This window comes from Carassius gibelio, chromosome A20 (genome assembly GCF_023724105.1).
Source record: "Carassius gibelio isolate Cgi1373 ecotype wild population from Czech Republic chromosome A20, carGib1.2-hapl.c, whole genome shotgun sequence".
NCBI classification, from domain to species: Eukaryota; Metazoa; Chordata; class Actinopteri; order Cypriniformes; family Cyprinidae; genus Carassius; species Carassius gibelio.
This window is the reverse complement of record NC_068390.1, coordinates 3,524,155-3,544,052: the sequence shown is the minus strand read 5'-3', so window position 1 is coordinate 3,544,052 and position 19,898 is coordinate 3,524,155. Positions and strand designations below refer to the sequence as shown.

Here is a 19,898-nt window from a genome sequence, read left to right as displayed (position 1 = left end):
TTCTTTTTGGAGGCCTCAGCTTGCTATCACTAAGGTCCATCTCTTCTGCTGACTCTGTTCTAGAGCGATGTTCCTTCCTGCTCCCGGGGATCAGTGCATCTCCCCAATGCACACCTGATTCTGACGGTCAGCCCTTTAGGAAAGTGAGTAGAATAAGACAGGCCTCCCAATTGTGCAGTGCTGTTGGTCCCCAGGGGCAGTACTGAAAAACCCTATTACATAGGATGAGACATGGCAGCCTGATTTCTCATCAGTGGGAGCGCTGTTCTTCCCATTTGCATGGCTAGCTTGCAATCTCTGCTTGCTAAATGAGCTGGGTTGGTTGCAAATAGGTCAGACAGAAGTGTTGCACACAAACTGTGCAGATATTGGTCTACTTCTGTAGTCGTGGCCGAGTGGTTAAGGCGATGGACTAGAAATCCATTGGGGTCTCCCCGCGCAGGTTCGAATCCTGCCGACTACGCTGTTTGCTGATGTCCATGAGGACAAGCGTCCATGCATTTTTCACGGTCCTCGCACTGATTTGCGAAATGTCCAGTCCTTCTTCGATGGACAAACACGGCGCTAGTGCTTCTTGTATCCGGGCTCCAGGGGTTGTGCTTGGTGAGCCAGTGGCACGCCGGGATCGTATAGTGGTTAGTACTCTGCATTGTGGCCGCAGCAACCCCGGTTCGAATCCGGGTCACGGCAGGCCTTTGAGTATACGGGAAGGTTAAACATTTTTTACCACCTCATCTTTCTGCTTGATTTTGTTCCTGAAGCTTGGCCTGTTCAGGGAACCACCAGACAAGGGGGCTTGCAGTCTACCGTTAGGTGTAGTCGTGGCCGAGAGGTTAAGGCGATGGACTCGAAATCGATTGGGGTTACCCCACGCAGGTTTGAACCCTGCCGACTACGGGTGGGCTTCGCAGTATTGCTTTAGCTTTCTGTGACGGTAATTGTGCCTTATATGGTCCTTTGCCCTCCTTCGCTCTTTGTGCCATAACTGCTTCTAGCCTTCATCCGGTGACCCCTGCGTCTCTTCTGGGCAGCTTGTTGTAAAACTGCTGTTATATAAAAGGTGAGAAGCCAGTGCTTTACAAGAGCCCGGATAGCTCAGGCGGTAGAGCATCAGACTTTTAATCTGAGGGTCCAGGCTTCAAGTCCCTGTTTGGGCAAAGGTCTGTCGCTTTTAGTGGCCTCAACTTGCAATCACTATGGTCCATCTCTTCTGGTGACTCTTCTGGTGACTGGAGCGCTGTTCCTTCCTGCTCCCGGGGATCTCCCTTGTTCGGCACACCTGATTCTGATGGTCAGCTCTTTAGGAAAGCGCACTCACAGAGTGAGTAGAATAAGACAGACCTCCAAATTGTGCAGTGCTGTTGGTCCCCAGGCCCAGCACTGAAAAACCTCATTACATAGGATGACACATGGCAGCCTGATTTCTCCTCAGTGGGACTGCTGTTTTACCCGCTTCAAGGACTAGCTTACAATCTCCGCTAGCTAGGTTGCAAGTAGATCAGGCATCAGTGTTACACACAACAGGGCAGAAGGTGGTCTGCTTAATTCAAGTCCATGTTTGGGCGAAGGTCAGTCTTCTTTTTGGAGGCCTCAGCTTGCTATCACTAAGGTCCATCTCTTCTGCTGACTCTGTTCTAGAGCGATGTTCCTTCCTGCTCCCGGGGATCAGTGCATCTCCCCAATGCACACCTGATTATGACGGTCAGCCCTTTAGGAAAGTGAGTAGAATAAGACAGGCCTCCCAATTGTGCAGTGCTGTCGGTCCCCAGGGGCAGTACTGAAAAACCCTATTACATAGGATGAGACATGGCAGCCTGATTTCTCCTCAGTGGGAGCGCTGTTCTTCCCATTTGCAGGGCTAGCTTGCAATCTCTGCTTGCTAAATGAGCTGGGTTGGTTGCAAATAGGTCAGACAGAAGTGTTGCACACAAACTGAGCAGAAATTGGTCTACTTCTGTAGTCGTGGCCGAGTGGTTAAGGCGATGGACTAGAAATCCATTGGGGTCTCCCCGCGCATGTTCGAATCCTGCCGACTACGCTGTTTGCTGATGTCCATGAGGACAAGCGTCCATGCATTTTTCACGGTCCTCGCACTGATTTGCGAAATGTCCAGTCCCTCTTCGATGGACAAACACGGCGCTAGTGCTTCTTGTATCCGGGCTCCAGGGGTTGTGTTTGGTGAGCCAGTGGCACGCCGGGATCGTATAGTGGTTAGTACTCTGCGTTGTGGCCGCAGCAACCCCGTTTCGTATCCGGGTCACGGCAACCCTTTGAGTATACGGGAAGGTTAAACATATTTTACCACCTCATCTTTCTGCTTGATTTTGTTTCTGAAGCTTGGCCTGTTCAGGGAACCACCAGACAAGAGGGCTTGCAGTCTACCGTTAGGTGTAGTCGTGCCCGAGAGTTAAGGCGATGGACTCGAAATCCATTGGGGTCTCCCCGCGCAGGTTCGAATCCTGCCGACTACGCTGTTTGCTGATGTCCATGCATTTTTCACGGTCCTCGCACTGATTTGCGAAATGTCCAGTCCCTCTTCGATGGACAAACACGGCGCTAGTGCTTCTTGTATCCGGGCTCCAGGGGTTGTGTTTGGTGAGCCAGTGGCACGCCGGGATCGTATAGTGGTTAGTACTCTGCGTTGTGGCCGCAGCAACCCCGGTTCGAATCCGGGTCACGGCAACCCTTTGAGTATACGGGAAGCTTAAACATTTTTTACCACCTCATCTTTCTGCTTGATTTTGTTTCTGAAGCTTGGCCTGTTCAGGGAACCACCAGACAAGAGGGCTTGCAGTCTACCGTTAGGTGTAGTCGTGGCCGAGAGGTTAAGGCGATGGACTCGAAATCGATTGGGGTCACCCCGCGCAGATTCGAACCCTGCCGACTACGGGAGGGCTTCACAGTATTGCTTTAGCTTTCTGTGACGGTAATTGTGCCTTATATGGTCCTTTGCCCTCCTTCGCTCTCTGTGCCATAACTGCTTCTAGCCTTCATCCCGTGACCCCTGCGTCTCTTCTGGGCAGCTTGTTGTAAAACTGCTGTTATATAAAAGGTGAGAAGCCAGTGATTCACAAGAGCCCGGATAGCTCAGTCGGTAGAGCATCAGACTTTTAATCTGAGGGTCCAGGGTTCAAGTCCCTGTTCGGGTGAAGGTCTGTCGCTTTTAGTGGCCTCAACTTGCAATCACTATGGTCCATCTCTTCTGGTGACTCTGTACTGGAGCGGTGTTCCTTCCTGCTCCAGGGGATCTCCCTTGTTCGGCACACCTGATTCTGATGGTCAGCTCTTTAGGAAAGCGCACTCACAGAGTGAGTAGAATAAGACAGACCTCCAAATTGTGCAGTGCTGTCGGTCCCCAGGCCCAGCACTGAAAAACCTCATTACATAGGATGACACATGGCAGCCTGATTTCTCCTCAGTGGGACTGCTGTTTTACCCACTTCAAGGACTAGCTTACAATCTCCGCTAGCTAGGTTGCAAGTAGGTCAGGCATCAGTGTTACACACAACAGGGCAGAAGGTGGTCTGCTTAATTCAAGTCCATGTTTGGGCGAAGTTCAGTCTTCTTTTTGGAGGCCTCAGCTTGCTATCACTAAGGTCCATCTCTTCTGCTGACTCTGTTCTAGAGCGATGTTCCTTCCTGCTCCCGGGGATCAGTGCATCTCCCCAATGTACACCTGATTATGACGGTCAGCCCTTTAGGAAAGTGAGTAGAATAAGACAGGCCTCCCAATTGTGCAGTGCTGTCGGTCCCCAGGGGCAGTACTGAAAAACCCTATTACATAGGATGAGACATGGCAGCCTGATTTCTCCTCAGTGGGAGCGCTGTTCTTCCCATTTGCAGGGCTAGCTTGCAATCTCTGCTTGCTAAATGAGCTGGGTTGGTTGCAAATAGGTCAGACAGAAGTGTTGCACACAAACTGAGCAGAAATTGGTCTACTTCTGTAGTCGTGGCCGAGTGGTTAAGGCGATGGACTAGAAATCCATTGGGGTCTCCCCGCGCAGGTTCGAATCCTGCCGACTACGCTGTTTGCTGATGTCCATGAGGACAAGCGTCCATGCATTTTTCACGGTCCTCGCACTGATTTGCGAAATGTCCAGTCCCTCTTCGATGGACAAACACGGCGCTAGTGCTTCTTGTATCCGGGCTCCAGGGGTTGTGTTTGGTGAGCCAGTGGCACGCCGGGATCGTATAGTGGTTAGTACTCTGCGTTGTGGCCGCAGCAACCCCGGTTCGAATCCGGGTCACGGCAACCCTTTGAGTATACGGGAAGGTTAAACATTTTTTACCACCTCATCTTTCTGCTTGATTTTGTTCCTGAAGCTTGGCCTGTTCAGGGAACCACCAGACAAGGGGGCTTGCAGTCTACCGTTAGGTGTAGTCGTGGCCGAGAGGTTAAGGCGATGGACTCGAAATCGATTGAGGTCACCCCGCGCAGGTTCGAACCCTGCCGACTACGGGAGTGCTTCGCAGTATTGCTTTAGCTTTCTGTGACGGTAATTGTGCCTTATATGGTCCTTTGCCCTCCTTCGCTCTCTGTGCCATAACTGCTTCTAGCCTTCATCCCGTGACCCCTGCGTCTCTTCTGGGCAGCTTGTTGTAAAACTGCTGTTATATAAAAGGTGAGAAGCCAGTGCTTCACAAGAGCCCGGATAGCTCAGTCGGTAGAGCATCAGACTTTTAATCTGAGGGTCCAGGGTTCAAGTTCGGGTGAAGGTCTGTCGCTTTTAGTGGCCTCAACTTGCAATCACTATGGTCCATCTCTTCTGGTGACTCTGTACTGGAGCGGTGTTCCTTCCTGCTCCAGGGGATCTCCCTTGTTCGGCACACCTGATTCTGATGGTCAGCTCTTTAGGAAAGCGCGCTCACAGAGTGAGTAGAATAAGACAGACCTCCAAATTGTGCAGTGCTGTCGGTCCCCAGGCCCAGCACTGAAAAACCTCATTACATAGCCTGATTTCTCCTCAGTGGGACTGCTGTTTTACCCGCTTCAAGGACTAGCTTACAATCTCCGCTAGCTAGGTTGCAAGTAGGTCAGGCATCAGTGTTACACACAACAGGGCAGAAGGTGGTCTGCTTAATTCAAGTCCATGTTTGGGCGAAAATCAGTCTTCTTTTTGGAGGCCTCAGCTTGCTATCACTAAGGTCCATCTCTTCTGCTGACTCTGTTCTAGAGCGATGTTCCTTCCTGCTCCCGGGGATCAGTGCATCTCCCCAATGCACACCTGATTCTGACGGTCAGCCCTTTAGGAAAGTGAGTAGAATAAGACAGGCCTCCCAATTGTGCAGTGCTGTTGGTCCCCAGGGGCAGTACTGAAAAACCCTATTACATAGGATGAGACATGGCAGCCTGATTTCTCCTCAGTGGGACCGCTGTTCTTCCCATTTGCAGGGCTAGCTTGCAATCTCTGCTTGCTAAATGAGCTGGGTTGGTTGCACACAAACTGTGCAGAAATTGGTCTACTTCTGTAGTCGTGGCCGAGTGGTTAAGGCGATGGACTAGAAATCCATTGGGGTCTCCCCGTGCAGGTTCGAATCCTGCCGACTACGCTGTTTGCTGATGTCCGTGAGGACAAGCGTCCATGCATTTTTCACGGTCCTCGCACTGATTTGCGAAATGTCCAGTCCCTCTTCGATGGACAAACACGGCGCTAGTGCTTCTTGTATCCGGGCTCCAGGGGTTGTGTTTGGTGAGCCAGTGGCACGCAGCAACCCCGGTTCGAATCCGGGTCACGGCAACCCTTTGAGTATACGGGAAGGTTAAACATTTTTTACCACCTCATCTTTCTGCTTGATTTTGTTTCTGAAGCTTGGCCTGTTCAGGGAACCACCAGACAAGAGGGCTTGCAGTCTACCGTTAGGTGTAGTCATGGCCGAGAGGTTAAGGCGATGGACTCGAAATCGATTGGGGTCACCCCGCGCAGATTCGAACCCTGCCGACTACGGGAGGGCTTCACAGTATTGCTTTAGCTTTCTGTGACGGTAATTGTGCCTTATATGGTCCTTTGCCCTCCTTCGCTCTCTGTGCCATAACTGCTTCTAGCCTTCATCCCGTGACCCCTGCGTCTCTTCTGGGCAGCTTGTTGTAAAACTGCTGTTATATAAAAGGTGAGAAGCCAGTGCTTCACAAGAGCCCGGATAGCTCAGTCGGTAGAGCATCAGACTTTTAATCTGAGGGTCCAGGGTTCAAGTCCCTGTTCGGGCGAAGGTCTGTCGCTTTTAGTGGCCTCAACTTGCAATCACTATGGTCCATCTCTTCTGGTGACTCTGTACTGGAGCGGTGTTCCTTCCTGCTCCAGGGGATCTCCCTTGTTCGGCACACCTGATTCTGATGGTCAGCTCTTTAGGAAAGCGCACTCACAGAGTGAGTAGAATAAGACAGACCTCCAAATTGTGCAGTGCTGTCGGTCCCCAGGCCCAGCACTGAAAAACCTCATTACATAGGATGACACATGGCAGCCTGATTTCTCCTCAGTGGGACTGCTGTTTTACCCGCTTCAAGGACTAGCTTACAATCTCCGCTAGCTAGGTTGCAAGTAGGTCAGGCATCAGTGTTACACACAACAGGGCAGAAGGTGGTCTGCTTAATTCAAGTCCATGTTTGGGCGAAGGTCAGTCTTCTTTTTGGAGGCCTCAGCTTGCTATCACTAAGGTCCATCTCTTCTGCTGACTCTGTTCTAGAGCGATGTTCCTTCCTGCTCCCGGGGATCAGTGCATCTCCCCAATGCACACCTGATTATGACGGTCAGCCCTTTAGGAAAGTGAGTAGAATAAGACAGGCCTCCCAATTGTGCAGTGCTGTCGGTCCCCAGGGGCAGTACTGAAAAACCCTATTACATAGGATGAGACATGGCAGCCTGATTTCTCCTCAGTGGGAGCGCTGTTCTTCCCATTTGCAGGGCTAGCTTGCAATCTCTGCTTGCTAAATGAGCTGGGTTGGTTGCAAATAGGTCAGACAGAAGTGTTGCACACAAACTGAGCAGAAATTGGTCTACTTCTGTAGGCGTGGCCGAGTGGTTAAGGCGATGGACTAGAAATCCATTGGGGTCTCCCCGCGCTGGTTCGAATCCTGCCGACTACGCTGTTTGCTGATGTCCATGAGGACAAGCGTCCATGCATTTTTCACGGTCCTCGCACTGATTTGCGAAATGTCCAGTCCCTCTTCGATGGACAAACACGGCGCTAGTGCTTCTTGTATCCGGGCTCCAGGGGTTGTGTTTGGTGAGCCAGTGGCACGCCGTGATCGTATAGTGGTTAGTACTCTGCGTTGTGGCCGCAGCAACCCCGGTTCGAATCCGGGTCACGGCAACCCTTTGAGTATACGGGAAGGTTAAACATTTTTTACCACCTCATCTTTCTGCTTGATTTTGTTCCTGAAGCTTGGCCTGTTCAGGGAACCACCAGACAAGGGGGCTTGCAGTCTACCGTTAGGTGTAGTCGTGGCCGAGAGGTTAAGGCGATGGACTCGAAATCCATTGGGGTCACCCCGCGCAGGTTCGAACCCTGCCGACTACGGGAGGGCTTCGCAGTATTGCTTTAGCTTTCTGTGACGGTAATTGTGCCTTATATGGTCCTTTGCCCTCCTTCGCTCTCTGTGCCATAACTGCTTCTAGCCTTCATCCCGTGACCCCTGCGTCTCTTCTGGGCAGCTTGTTGTAAAACTGCTGTTATATAAAAGGTGAGAAGCCAGTGCTTCACAAGAGCCCGGATAGCTCAGTCGGTAGAGCATCAGACTTTTAATCTGAGGGTCCAGGGTTCAAGTCCCTGTTCGGGCGAAGGTCTGTCGCTTTTAGTGGCCTCAACTTGCAATCACTATGGTCCATCTCTTCTGGTGACTCTGTACTGGAGCGGTGTTCCTTCCTGCTCCAGGGGATCTCCCTTGTTCGGCACACCTGATTCTGATGGTCAGCTCTTTAGGAAAGCGCACTCACAGAGTGAGTAGAATAAGACAGACCTCCAAATTGTGCAGTGCTGTCGGTCCCCAGGCCCAGCACTGAAAAACCTCATTACATAGGATGACACATGGCAGCCTGATTTCTCCTCAGTGGGACTGCTGTTTTACCCGCTTCAAGGACTAGCTTACAATCTCCGCTAGCTAGGTTGCAAGTAGGTCAGGCATCAGTGTTACACACAACAGGGCAGAAGGTGGTCTGCTTAATTCAAGTCCATGTTTGGGCGAAAGTCAGTCTTCTTTTTGGAGGCCTCAGCTTTCTATCACTAAGGTCCATCTCTTCTGCTGACTCTGTTCTAGAGCGATGTTCCTTCCTGCTCCCGGGGATCAGTGCATCTCCCCAATGCACACCTGATTCTGACGGTCAGCCCTTTAGGAAAGTGAGTAGAATAAGACAGGCCTCCCAATTGTGCAGTGCTGTCGGTCCCCAGGGGCAGTACTGAAAAACCCTATTACATAGGATGAGACATGGCAGCCTGATTTCTCCTCAGTGGGACCGCTGTTCTTCCCATTTGCAGGGCTAGCTTGCAATCTCTGCTTGCTAAATGAGCTGGGTTGGTTGCAAATAGGTCAGACAGAAGTGTTGCACACAAACTGAGCAGAAATTGGTCTACTTCTGTAGTCGTGGCCGAGTGGTTAGGGCGATGGACTAGAAATCCATTGGGGTCTCTCGCGCAGGTTCGAATCCTGCCGACTATGCTGTTTGCTGATGTCCATGAGGACAAGCGTTCATGCATTTTTCACGGTTCTCGCACTGATTTGCGAAATGTCCAGTCCCTCTTCGATGGACAAACACGGCGCTAGTGCTTCTTGTATCCGGGCTCCAGGGGTTGTGTTTGGTGAGCCAGTGGCACGCCGTGATCGTATAGTGGTTAGTACTCTGCGTTGTGGCCGCAGCAACCCCGGTTCGAATCCACCGTTGTGTGGTGTCTTTTGCCGGTTCTCAGAAGAATCACACTCAGTCAGGGATTTTTCTCTCAGAAGAAAATACTTTATTTTAAGCAAAACAAAGCCGAGAGTTCCTTGCAAGGAGATCTCTCGAATGTTATTTGGTATCTCCTTATATACACTATATGGGGCTGTTCCACATTGTCAAACTTTTCCTTTCGACTACACTTTTCATACATCCCTAGAGAGGAGAGGCCCCCTGCTTGATTTATTCTAAAGAAAGGCCCTGTATGTATGTCTGACCATGTGTTTCCACATATTCTCCCCTTTGAGACTTAATAAGTCTCACATTTGATTATTCTTATCCAGAGTGCTACTCCATAATCCAGTCATATTAGTTACACTACCTAGTGACTAAATAAGTCACATTGTATTATCACCAGTGACTAGATTATGAATTTCCACTCTGAGGGATTACTGGACCAAACATCTCTCTCCTTTTTTGACTAGGAGCTAGTAAAAGATCCAGTCTCCCTAATTCCTTTTTTTAATAGTACACAATGTTATAAGCGTGAGCGTGCAATTGGTTCAGCACTTGCCTGTGGTTATCACAGTTATGTATAAAAGACATAAAATACATACATTACATCAATAATTGAATATCACAAGATTATAAAAGTTGATCTTCAGCTCAGATACCTTATGTATCGTAGAGAGCCTCCCTGGGCCAAAGTTAAACTGGCACTTATATCCAGGGTATGGTTCACCTTTAGACATCTTCATCATCCTCGTTAGAGTCAATAGAACTATCGTCAAAAGTTTGCTCATTTAAGTTCAGTTTGTTTAGCCACCCTTCATAATATTCCTCCAGACTCCTTTCAGTGATCCTTTGTTGATTATTCGAGACTTTTATCACTTCCATTTGCTTAAAAGTAGCATCGACGATTAATGATCTTAATAAAGGTAATACACAGCAAAATAATAATCCTCCTCTTAATATGGCAACTCCTAAAAACATTCCTAGTTTAACAAACCATGCTCCCCATGCTCCAAATTTCACATCAATCCAATCCCAAATATGTTGGTCTCTTCCGGCATTTGCTGTAATTTCATTTCTTAATTTTTTTATTTTTGTCATAACTTCACTGAAAGCTCCTCCAGGGGCGGTGTTATTTGGGATAAATGTACAACATTGATCTCCAAACATAACACAAACTCCTCCCTTGTCTGCCAAGAGCCAATTAAGAGCCTGTCTGTTTTGCCATGTCATTCTACTTGTTGCATGCACTTGGTCGCCTAATAACATTAATGCCTCATCAGTATAATTAATGAATCTTTGTTGATTATAATAGATATAATTAATCCACTCTGTATTTTTTTTTGGTGTGATCCAAACCAGGATTGACTCAAAACCTCCTTTTATTTCATTTCTTGCCTTGAATTTATTAGGAATTCCTCTTGGCTGTACAATTGAGTCTAAATATACATTGGGGTCTGGCTCGTATCCTCTTTTAGTTCTATTGTCTTCCTTGTTCGTGCTCTGTTCTGTTCCCCATTGTGCCATGCTAACTTCTTGAATTAACCGTACTATTACACATATACCTTTCCATCCAACTGGTAAAGAAGGCAATAACATGTCACCTCCACAGATCCAAAATAAATCTGCTATTATTAATGATTGATCTTCATAAATTTCTATTGGAGGTAAGGCTATAGTTTGATTTTCACATTTTTCAGGTGCTATCTTACTTCCTTTAGTTGTTCCGAATGCTAAAAGTTCTGGAGCTCTAGAAGGAACTCCTGATTTCCAAGAATTTTTCTTATCTATATAACAAATAATAGCACATCTTCCTTTGAATTTACCCACATCTTGGGTTCCTTTTGGTTTATGGAAACACTCATATTCTTGTTTATAATCTATGCTATACCATTTTGGAATCTCTACCTTTTGTTTTTCAATTTTTATATTTTGACTGATATCTGAGTATTGACACCAGGATCCCCAGAGTGGTCTAAAGAAATAATCTGTTAATTTAGGATTTCCTAAAAATCCAAGGCATTCAGCAATACAATATGGCCTGGTAAAATCTGTTAAATGACAAAAGTTTATCCCAAATTGGGCACATTTTCGGTAGTCATATGGATTTGGTATGGCTATTACTTTGTTTAACGGAGATTTGGAGCACAACAAGCAATTTTCTTTTCCTGTTTCTTTAGCTGTAAAGGCTCCCCATTTATACCATTCATTATTTTGGGCTCTATCCCATAATGCATCAATTTGACTAACGTCTTTGGACATCATAATCAATGTCTCTACGATTTTTGATTATCATTGGTTCTGTTGAGTTGATCACATTGTCACTTTTGTTCAAAGGTTGTAAAGTCTATTGAAGGGAAGTCAGGTTGCTTTCTATCGGTTGAGTTTGAGTCTGCATTATGAGATGCATTAGGCATAGGATGGTCTTCAGACATGTTGTCAGACTTATTCTCTGTCCTCTCCAGTTTGTCTGACAAGAGGAAAGAGCTCTCGTCAGTTTGCACTTCATCATGTGTCTCTGATTCTTCATCATTGCTCTCTCCTGCATTGTCTGGTTGTCTGCTTTCCTTTCTTTCTGCCTTTCCTGTGGGAACTCTAGTACAGTGGTTTAGATGATACCAGGTTGTGCTTCCCTCCACTTGGACTGCTGTTGGAGTAGCTCTCACCACTGTGTAGGGTCCTTCTCTCCTGGGCTCATTCCATTTTCTCCGGAATACCCTCAGATAAACTTGGCCCCCTGGAACAACTGGACAAACAGTCTCCGATTCCTCACTGGGCTCTTATCTTTTTTCCTGTAAATAGATAGCTTTATGTATGGCAGTTAGTTTCTTCATATAAGAGCGAAGTTCCATTTGTAATTGTTCTAGAGGCGGTCCTTTATAGGGACCTCTACAATATGGCACAGGCATGGGTCGACCCGTAAGCATTTCATGCGGTGTTAAGTGCGTGTTCCTGTTAGTTTGCATGCGATAGCTCATTAGTGCGAGCGGTAATGCATCAATCCAATTAAGTTAGTACTTTCACATATTTTGTTTATTTTGGCCTTGATAACTCCATTAACCCTCTCCACTAACCCTTGTGACTGAGGTCTATAAACGCATCCAAGTCTCTGTTTTATTCTTAATTGTTGCAACACGTTTCACAGTTTTTTGTATGAATGCCGACCCATTATCTGAACTTATTTCTGATGGAATTCCAAATCTAGGAATTACCTCTCTTGTTAGAAATTTAATTACTGTTCCTGCTCCTAGATCTGCGGATGGTACCGCCTCCACCCATCTGCTAAACCTGTCTATGATAACAAGCATGTATCTTTTGCCTTGTACACGCTTTATCATATCCACATAATCGCATACAAGATGTTTAAAGGGTCCTTCAGGTGTTGGAATATGGCCTATTGGTGTCACTATGCCTTTTCTTACATTGTATTTAGCACATACTTCACATGTGGACAAAAATTCATCCACCATTGCATATAAATAAGGAGACCAATATCCTTGCTGTTTAATTTTTCTTACTACTTCTCCCTTTGCACAATGGTCAAAACCATGTGCATCTGTAATAAGAATATTCAACAGTGAAGTAGGTGCAACAATGTGTCCTTCATGTGTATGCCAGACTCATGTGTATGAGTCTTTTTTAGCTCCCCTTTGTTGCCACATTGATTGTTCATAGGGGCCTGCTTGTTGTTGAATTCGAATAATGTGATCCAATTGAGGATGAGGTTCGATAAGTACAACAGGTGCTAATACTGCTACTTGACACCCTGAAGCTTTTTTAGCTATCTTAATCTGCTGCATTATTTCCTTGTGACATAGTCATTTCACTTTTTTTGTGCTTGACATTTGATTATTGCTAGTAGTTTTGATAGCATCGTAGCAGAAATCAATTGCCCTATTTGTTCACTATGTTGGATGGGAGTCCCATCACTCTTTTTGAAACCTCTTTGTTTCCACACTGCTCCGAATAGAATGACATATACCATGAGCATACGCTGAATCTGTAAAAATGTTAGCAGTTTGTCCTTTTGCTAACTGACATGCAGTTGTGAGAGCTTTTAATTCTGCTAATTGAGCAGAGCAAGGCTGTACACAATGTTGTGATATCACAGATTCAAATTCTTTTTTGTTTGTCTTCACTACTGAATATCCTGTATGATTTCCTTCGTGATCCCTAAAGCTAGAACCATCTACAAAGTAAGTTACTTCTGCTTCAGTAATAGGTGTTGATTCTAGATCTGGTCGTAATCTAGTAAATGCCAAGGACTCATTCACACACTCATGAGGTTCTCCTTCAAAAGCCAAAGGAATTAATTCAGCTGGAATAACTGTATGGCATCTTTTAACGGTAACATCTGGATATGTGAGTAATGAGGAATAGGCTAGAATTCGAGCTTGTGTCAGAACAAATTTCTCTTGTTCAATTAATTCCACAACTTTGTGATGGGTATATATTGTTACTGGATACCCCATAGTTATTGTGGATGCTTTTTCATAAGCATAATACACTGCAGCTAAACCCTGTTGGTAACATGGTGGGTATCCCTGGGCTCAGTGCTTTAAGTGGGCCAAAAGAGGTGCCGGTACTCTATTATAGCCTATTTTATTAACGGGGGATGGGCGGGGGTCTGTGGTCTTGTGTGACGGGATGGGGGGGCTTATGATATTAGACTTCGTAGCCTATATGTCACGGTTGGTAAACCGTGATCTCGGGTTGTTTACACATTGTGGTGAATTCTGTGTGTTCTGCGTCTGCACTGATTAGTTGTGGGCGTCTCCGTTAATTGTATCAGCAACAGCTGCCACTCATTACTCATCTCCTATATATGGCTTGTCTCACGTCTTGTGTTTGTGAGATCGTTGTTTCATGTCGTTGTGTTACCCCCGTCTGGCTTTAGTGTTAGTTTGCGTTTGGATGTCTGTGTTTTTCCCTAGAACCTCATCCACTCTCCGCACGATCACTCAGCCATGGACACTTACCTTCGGCTCTATTCCCCGCAGTTCCTGTGCCACTCTCTCCTGCTGCCTCACGCCACCAAGACCCGGACTTCCCACCTACACTCCACTACAGGCTGGATTTCTCACCAACCACCGTCTCCCTGGAGTGTTATCGTCCCATCGTCTTTGTGTGTCATTGTTCTACTTGTCTTCATCTCATTAAATCCTGTTAACTCGCATTTGTTTCCGGACTGTCTTTCACCAGCCGTCACACTATAATAAAAGATAATGAATTTCAAATCTTAACAAAACACATTTTTATTCAAAGATCAACCGTCTGTCATTACTCTTTAGTCTGGAACAAGAAACAGCAACATTAAAATCATGAACTCAAATGGCATTGTAAAAAAAAAAAACAATGACTGTTGTAACAGTGCGTAAATCAGACCTTTCTGTAACACTTAACGTTAATAAGCTTAAACGAAAATAACGAAATAATTGTGTAGCGGAGTATTTTTTGTACACAGTGCCGCGAACTGTCAATCACTCCTGTACGAGTGCATCACTGTCCTCCTCACAGCTGCAGCAACTTGCACTCTCTTCATCAAGCTTTAAAACAAAAAGGGGACAAAAACATCATATTGTCTTTGTGCATAGGCTATAGATTAATTAGATAAATGAATATCAAAATTTGTGCCTAGCCGCCTACGGTATTTTTTTAGAACTTAGAAAAAAGATGCTGCAGCCAGCGGGGGCTGGCTGCTGGACGACTCAACCTCCGTGGACAGTTTTTAATGTTTATCAGACAATAAATACTCAAGATTTTGCTTTAGTATAATTTTCGGGACAATTAGGGCCAGATTCGGGAGTCGGGACAACAGTTTAGATTTCGGGGCTGTCCCGAATTTTTCGGGACGTCTGGTCACCCTACCTGAAAGAGCTGCATTACTTCATTAGCTTGAGTCTGACCTGCAGTGATATCATTCAGACTTGGTGAGGTGTCAGTCAGCGAGTTTCAAACACTTTCTCCGGCCACGTTGAGTTGTTGACACTTAACAGTGGGAAAAGCGACACATGCGCTATTCTCCTGGATAACTTGAGGGTGAATGGGTAATTGAGTATTGTACTTTCTGCTCTCAGTGGGATGATTTATGAAGCTTGCATTAAATCGGCAGTGCAGGTAAAAGATTAAGTCCTCTATTAAAACAGATGTCCAAATGAGCGTACCGGTACGCTAAAAGCACGTTCTGGGCGTACGGAGAGGTGGCGGTACGCTCAAGAGCTATATTTGGAAGTGGCGGTGCGTACCGGCCCACTTAAAGCACTGCCTGGGCTACATTGTCTAACTTTGTTCTGTAGTATGCTATAGGCTGTTTGTTCCTCCCACTACAGGTCTCTTGCATTAATACAGTTGATGCATAACCATCATCTCTTATTTGCCACATATAGACTAAACATTTTATCATATTCTGCCATTCCCAGGGCAGGGGCCTGTTGTAATTCATTTTTATTGTTTCAAATGCTAGTAAGGCATCTGTGTTCCATTTTAATGGATTGCTTAAATGTTGTAATCCTGCTTGTTTCATCATTTCTCTCAAAGGCCCTGTCTTTACTGCATAGTCTTCTATCCAGTCGGCACTAAAGCCAGTCATTCCTAGAAAAGTCATCATTCGTCCTACTGTCTGAGGTAACGGTGTTTTACTTATACCTTCTAACTGAGCTGGAGCTATAGCTCGTGTACCAAATGCAATTAATCTTCCCAAGTATTCCACTTGAGGCTGGCAATACTGCAATTTGTTTTTAGACGCCTTGTTTCCTCCTTGTGCTAATTTTGTCAACACCTTAATTGAGTCTTTGTGACATTGTTCTAGTGAGGTAGAACAGATAATTAAATCATCCATGTATTGTAATAGTGTACCGTCTATTACGAGGTCTTCTAAATCAGCCTTAAGAATCTTGTTGAATATGTGTGGTGAATGTTTATATCCCTGAGGAATTCTAGAATATGTATATTGCTTATTTGCATGTGTAAATGCAAATAAATGTCTACTCTCTTCTGCACTGAAGTAGGCAGAGCAAAGATCAATTACAGTAAAGTATTTGGCATCAGGAGGGACATTTGTCTGTAAAGTGTGCGGGTTTGGTACCTCAGCTGGCATATCTTCCGTTATTTCATTTATTGTTCGTAAATCATGAACAAGTCGCCATCTATTTTTGTCTGATTTGATTACAGGCATAATTGGAGTGTTACAGTAACTAGTAGTTCCTATTAATACCCCTGCCCTACCAACTGCTTACACACAAAATTATTGTAGGACAATTTCTAAAACCTGAGACTCAAACACCAGAACCACACACTAAATCTGCAAAACCATACACACATTTTTGGCCTTATACTCAGTTTTCAATTTCGTTAAACACTTTTTGCAAAACACAACACACAATTTCCTATGCAACACACAAAAATCTGACAGGAAGTTTCTTGATTTCCTTTTATAAACACAACCAATCAAAATGGCACACTAATTCATCAGTGCCTCACAATAACTCTGCACATGTGCAAACACTTGTTGCTTTACTTAACAACAACCAATCATAACTTTAGTAGTGGCCTATAAATAGGTCAAAGGTCAAGTAATAGGTTTTGGACAATGGATGCAAACAATGCAGACAGAGGAAGAGGAGTTGGAGGGAGAGCCAGAGGACGAGTTCTACTAAGAAGAGTTGGAAGGGGAGCAAGGGGAGGAAGAGGACGAGTCCGAAATGGAGGAGGACAAGGAACAAGAAGAGTGGTCTCGAATGAGATTATAGCTACAGTAGTCAAACATGTGATAAACCATGATTTAACAATGAGAGAGGCTGGACTGAGAGTCCAGCTTAATTTGAGTTGATTTACTGTGGCAGGTGTAATTCGAACCTTTAGAAATGAGAACCGGTATGTAACAATCTAATGTAATGTCATGTTCTAATGTACACATAATGGCTTTTTTACCATAACAAACAATAGGCCTATACTATAATAAATATATTTTACTGTAGTACCCTTGCATTCATTTACCACAATGCATTGCATTGGTCACAGTTTGGTAAGGTATCAAGAGAGAATATATCATGTGACGTGGATGAAGTATTGTGGCCAGACCCAGCCCGGAGGAGAGATGGAGCCTAGATACACCCAACCATCTCCACATGCAAGCACACACATTACGTTTGGTTTACGTAACACTACATGCTATAACATTACATATTTTTGATGTGTTTTTTTCTATTCTTTTCAAAATGTGTACACTAATACTACGTTTACTTTTTGGATGCAAAGAGCAAAAAAATAAAAACATAAAAAGTTTGGTTTCAATTTTGCTTTTGTTTGTATATATTATATATTCAACAGCTCTCTCTCAATTACATTCAATCATGTACATGTGAGCTTTTAAAAGAAGAGCTTTAGGTTTTGAATAACAGTGTGTATATGACATAATCAATTGGAGTGTTTCAGTAACAACACCCGGTTGTGTTGATCATCGGTCATCTCAAAAGCGGTTGTCCACTCTGCTACTCTTGTCCAGTCCCATTTGGGGTGCCAAATCTGTGGTGTCTTTTGATGGTTCTCAGAAGAATCACACTCAGTCAGGGATTTTTCTCTCAGAAGAAAAGACTTTATTTTAAGCAAAACAAAGCCGAGAGTTCCTTGCAAGGAGATCTCTCGAATGTTATTTGGTATCTCCACTATATGGGGCGGTTCCACATAGTCAAACTTTTCCTTTCGACTACACTTTTCATACATCCCTAGAGAGGAGAGGCCCCCTGCTTGATTTATTCTAAAGAAAGGCCCTGTATGTATGTCTGACCATGTGTTTCTCATAAGTTTTGTACATTCCAGGGCCTAAGCAACTTTTTATTAGATTTCAGACCTATAAGATTTTAATAGAATAATAACTAGCAGCAAAAATGGCTAGATTCACATTGATTATATACATGATTAATTAAAACCTTACTAATAAAAATCTTCCACACTTGTTGTAAAACTGCTGTTATATAAAAGGTGAGAAGCCAGTGCTTCACAAGAGCCTGGATAGCTCAATCGGTAGAGCATCAGACTTTTAATCTGAGGGTCCAGGGCTCAAGTCCCTGTTCGGGTGAAGGTCTGTCTGCTTTTGGCGGCCTCAATCACTATGGTCCATCTCTTCTGGTGACTCTGTACTGGAGCGGTGTTCCTTCCTGCTCCAGGGGATCTCCCTTGTTCGGCACACCTGATTCTGATGGTCAGCTCGTTAGAAAATCGCGCTCACAGAGTGAGTAGAATAAGACAGACCTCCAAATTGTGCAGTGATGTTGGTCCCCAGGCCCAGCACTGAAAAACCTCATTACATAGGATGACACACGGTAGCCTGATTTCTCCTCAGTGGGACTGCTGTTTTACCCGCTTCAAGGGCTAGCTTAAAATCTCCGCTAGCTAGGTTGCAAGTAGGTCAGGCATCAGTGTTACACACAACAGGGCAGAAGGTGGTCTGCTTAATTCAAGTCCCTGTTTGGGCGAAGGTCAGTCTTCTTTTTGGAGGCCTCAGCTTGGTATCACTACGGTCCATCTCTTCTGCTGACTCTGTACTAGAGCAATGTTCCTTCCTGTTCCCGGGGATCAGTGCATCTCCCTTGCTCGGCACACCTGATTCTGACGGTCAGCCCTTTAGGAAAGTGAGTAGAATAAGACAGGCCTCCCAATTGTACAGTGCTGTCAGTCCCCAGGGGCAGTACTGAAAAGCCCTATTACATAGGATGAGACATGGCAGCCTGATTTCTCCTCAGTGCGACCGCTGTTTTACCCACTTGCAGAGCTAGCTTGCAATCTCCGCTTGCTGACTGAGCTGGGTTGGTTGCAAACAGGTCAGACAGAAGTGTTGCACAGAAACTGAGCAGAAGTTAGTCTACTTCCGTAGTTGTGGCGGAGTGGTTAAGGCGATGAAATAGAAATCCATTGGGGTCTCCCTGCGCAGGTTCGAATCCTGCCGACTATGCTGTTTGCTGAAGGCCATGAGGATAAGCATCCATGCATGTTTCACGGTCCTCGCACTGATTTGCGAAATGTCCAGTCCCTCTTTGATGGACAAACACGGCGCTAGTGCTTCTTGTATCCGGGCTCCAGGGGTTGTGTTTGGTGAGCCAGTGGCACGCCGTGATTGTATAGTGGTTAGTATTCTGCGTTGTGGCCGCAGCAACCCTGGTTTGAATCCGTGTCACGGCAACCCTTTGGTGTTGAGTATACGGGAAGGTTGAACATTTTTTTACCACCTCATCTTTCTGCTTGATTTTGTTTCTGAAGCTTGGCCTGTTCAGGGGCGCCACCAGACAAGGGGGCTTGAAGTCTACCATTAGGTGTAGTCGTGGCCGAGAGGTAAAGGCGATGGACTCGAAATCCATTGGGGTCACCCCGTGCAGGTTTGAACCCTGCCGACTACGGGAGGGCTTTGCAGTATTGCTTTAGCTTTCTGTGACGGTAATTGTGCCTTATATGGTCCTTTGCCCTTCGCTCTCTGTGCCAAAACTGCTTCTAGCTTTCATCCCGTGACCCCTGCGTCTCTTCTGGGCAGCTTGTTGTAAAACTGCTGTTATATAAAAGGTGAGAAGCCAGTGCTTCACAAGAGCCCGGATAGCTCAGTCGGTAGAGCATCAGACTTTTAATCTGTGGGTCCAGGTTTCAAGTCCCTTTTTGGGCGAAGGTCTGTCTATTTTTGGCGGCCTCAACTTGCAATCACTATGGTCCATCTCTTCTGGTGACTCTGTACTGGAGCAGTGTTCCTTCCTGCTCCAGGGGATCTCCCTCGTTCGGCACACCTGATTCTGATGGTCAGCTCATTAGGAAAGCGCGCTCACAGAGTGAGTAGAATAAGACAGGCCTCCCAATTGTACAGTGCTGTCGGTCCCCAGGGGCAGTACTGAAAAACCCCATTACATAGGATGAGACATGGCAGCCTGATTTCTTCTTAGTGGGACTACTGCTGTCCCTAAATCTCATTCTTTTCCATTCCTATTCTATCTATATCACAACTGTACCTACAATATATTTTATATTTAGGGCTCAAGCCTGGAG

The 19,898-nt window shown here is 45.6% G+C and overlaps 13 non-coding genes across 13 annotated transcripts; all 13 read left to right on the top strand.

Moving 5' to 3' along the window:
- The first annotated feature begins 381 nt into the window (after positions 1-381).
- trnas-aga (transfer RNA serine (anticodon AGA)) lies at positions 382-463 on the top strand. Its single transcript has one exon. It is a non-coding gene; the product is annotated as a tRNA-Ser (tRNA).
- A 352-nt stretch (positions 464-815) lies between these two features.
- trnas-cga (transfer RNA serine (anticodon CGA)) lies at positions 816-897 on the top strand. The gene has a single exon. It is a non-coding gene; the product is annotated as a tRNA-Ser (tRNA).
- A 1,493-nt stretch (positions 898-2,390) lies between these two features.
- trnas-cga (transfer RNA serine (anticodon CGA)) lies at positions 2,391-2,471 on the top strand. The gene has a single exon. It is a non-coding gene; the product is annotated as a tRNA-Ser (tRNA).
- A 336-nt stretch (positions 2,472-2,807) lies between these two features.
- On the top strand, positions 2,808-2,889 carry trnas-cga (transfer RNA serine (anticodon CGA)). Its single transcript has one exon. It is a non-coding gene; the product is annotated as a tRNA-Ser (tRNA).
- A 1,054-nt stretch (positions 2,890-3,943) lies between these two features.
- On the top strand, positions 3,944-4,025 carry trnas-aga (transfer RNA serine (anticodon AGA)). Its single transcript has one exon. It is a non-coding gene; the product is annotated as a tRNA-Ser (tRNA).
- Positions 4,026-4,377: 352 nt separating this feature from the next.
- On the top strand, positions 4,378-4,459 carry trnas-cga (transfer RNA serine (anticodon CGA)). Its single transcript has one exon. It is a non-coding gene; the product is annotated as a tRNA-Ser (tRNA).
- Positions 4,460-5,468: 1,009 nt separating this feature from the next.
- On the top strand, positions 5,469-5,550 carry trnas-aga (transfer RNA serine (anticodon AGA)). Its single transcript has one exon. It is a non-coding gene; the product is annotated as a tRNA-Ser (tRNA).
- A 313-nt stretch (positions 5,551-5,863) lies between these two features.
- On the top strand, positions 5,864-5,945 carry trnas-cga (transfer RNA serine (anticodon CGA)). Its single transcript has one exon. It is a non-coding gene; the product is annotated as a tRNA-Ser (tRNA).
- A 187-nt stretch (positions 5,946-6,132) lies between these two features.
- Positions 6,133-6,205, top strand: trnak-uuu (transfer RNA lysine (anticodon UUU)). Its single transcript has one exon. It is a non-coding gene; the product is annotated as a tRNA-Lys (tRNA).
- Positions 6,206-7,236: 1,031 nt separating this feature from the next.
- Positions 7,237-7,308, top strand: trnah-gug (transfer RNA histidin (anticodon GUG)). The gene has a single exon. It is a non-coding gene; the product is annotated as a tRNA-His (tRNA).
- A 125-nt stretch (positions 7,309-7,433) lies between these two features.
- On the top strand, positions 7,434-7,515 carry trnas-cga (transfer RNA serine (anticodon CGA)). Its single transcript has one exon. It is a non-coding gene; the product is annotated as a tRNA-Ser (tRNA).
- A 187-nt stretch (positions 7,516-7,702) lies between these two features.
- Positions 7,703-7,775, top strand: trnak-uuu (transfer RNA lysine (anticodon UUU)). The gene has a single exon. It is a non-coding gene; the product is annotated as a tRNA-Lys (tRNA).
- An 11,410-nt stretch (positions 7,776-19,185) lies between these two features.
- On the top strand, positions 19,186-19,267 carry trnas-cga (transfer RNA serine (anticodon CGA)). The gene has a single exon. It is a non-coding gene; the product is annotated as a tRNA-Ser (tRNA).
- The last annotated feature ends 631 nt before the right edge of the window (positions 19,268-19,898 follow it).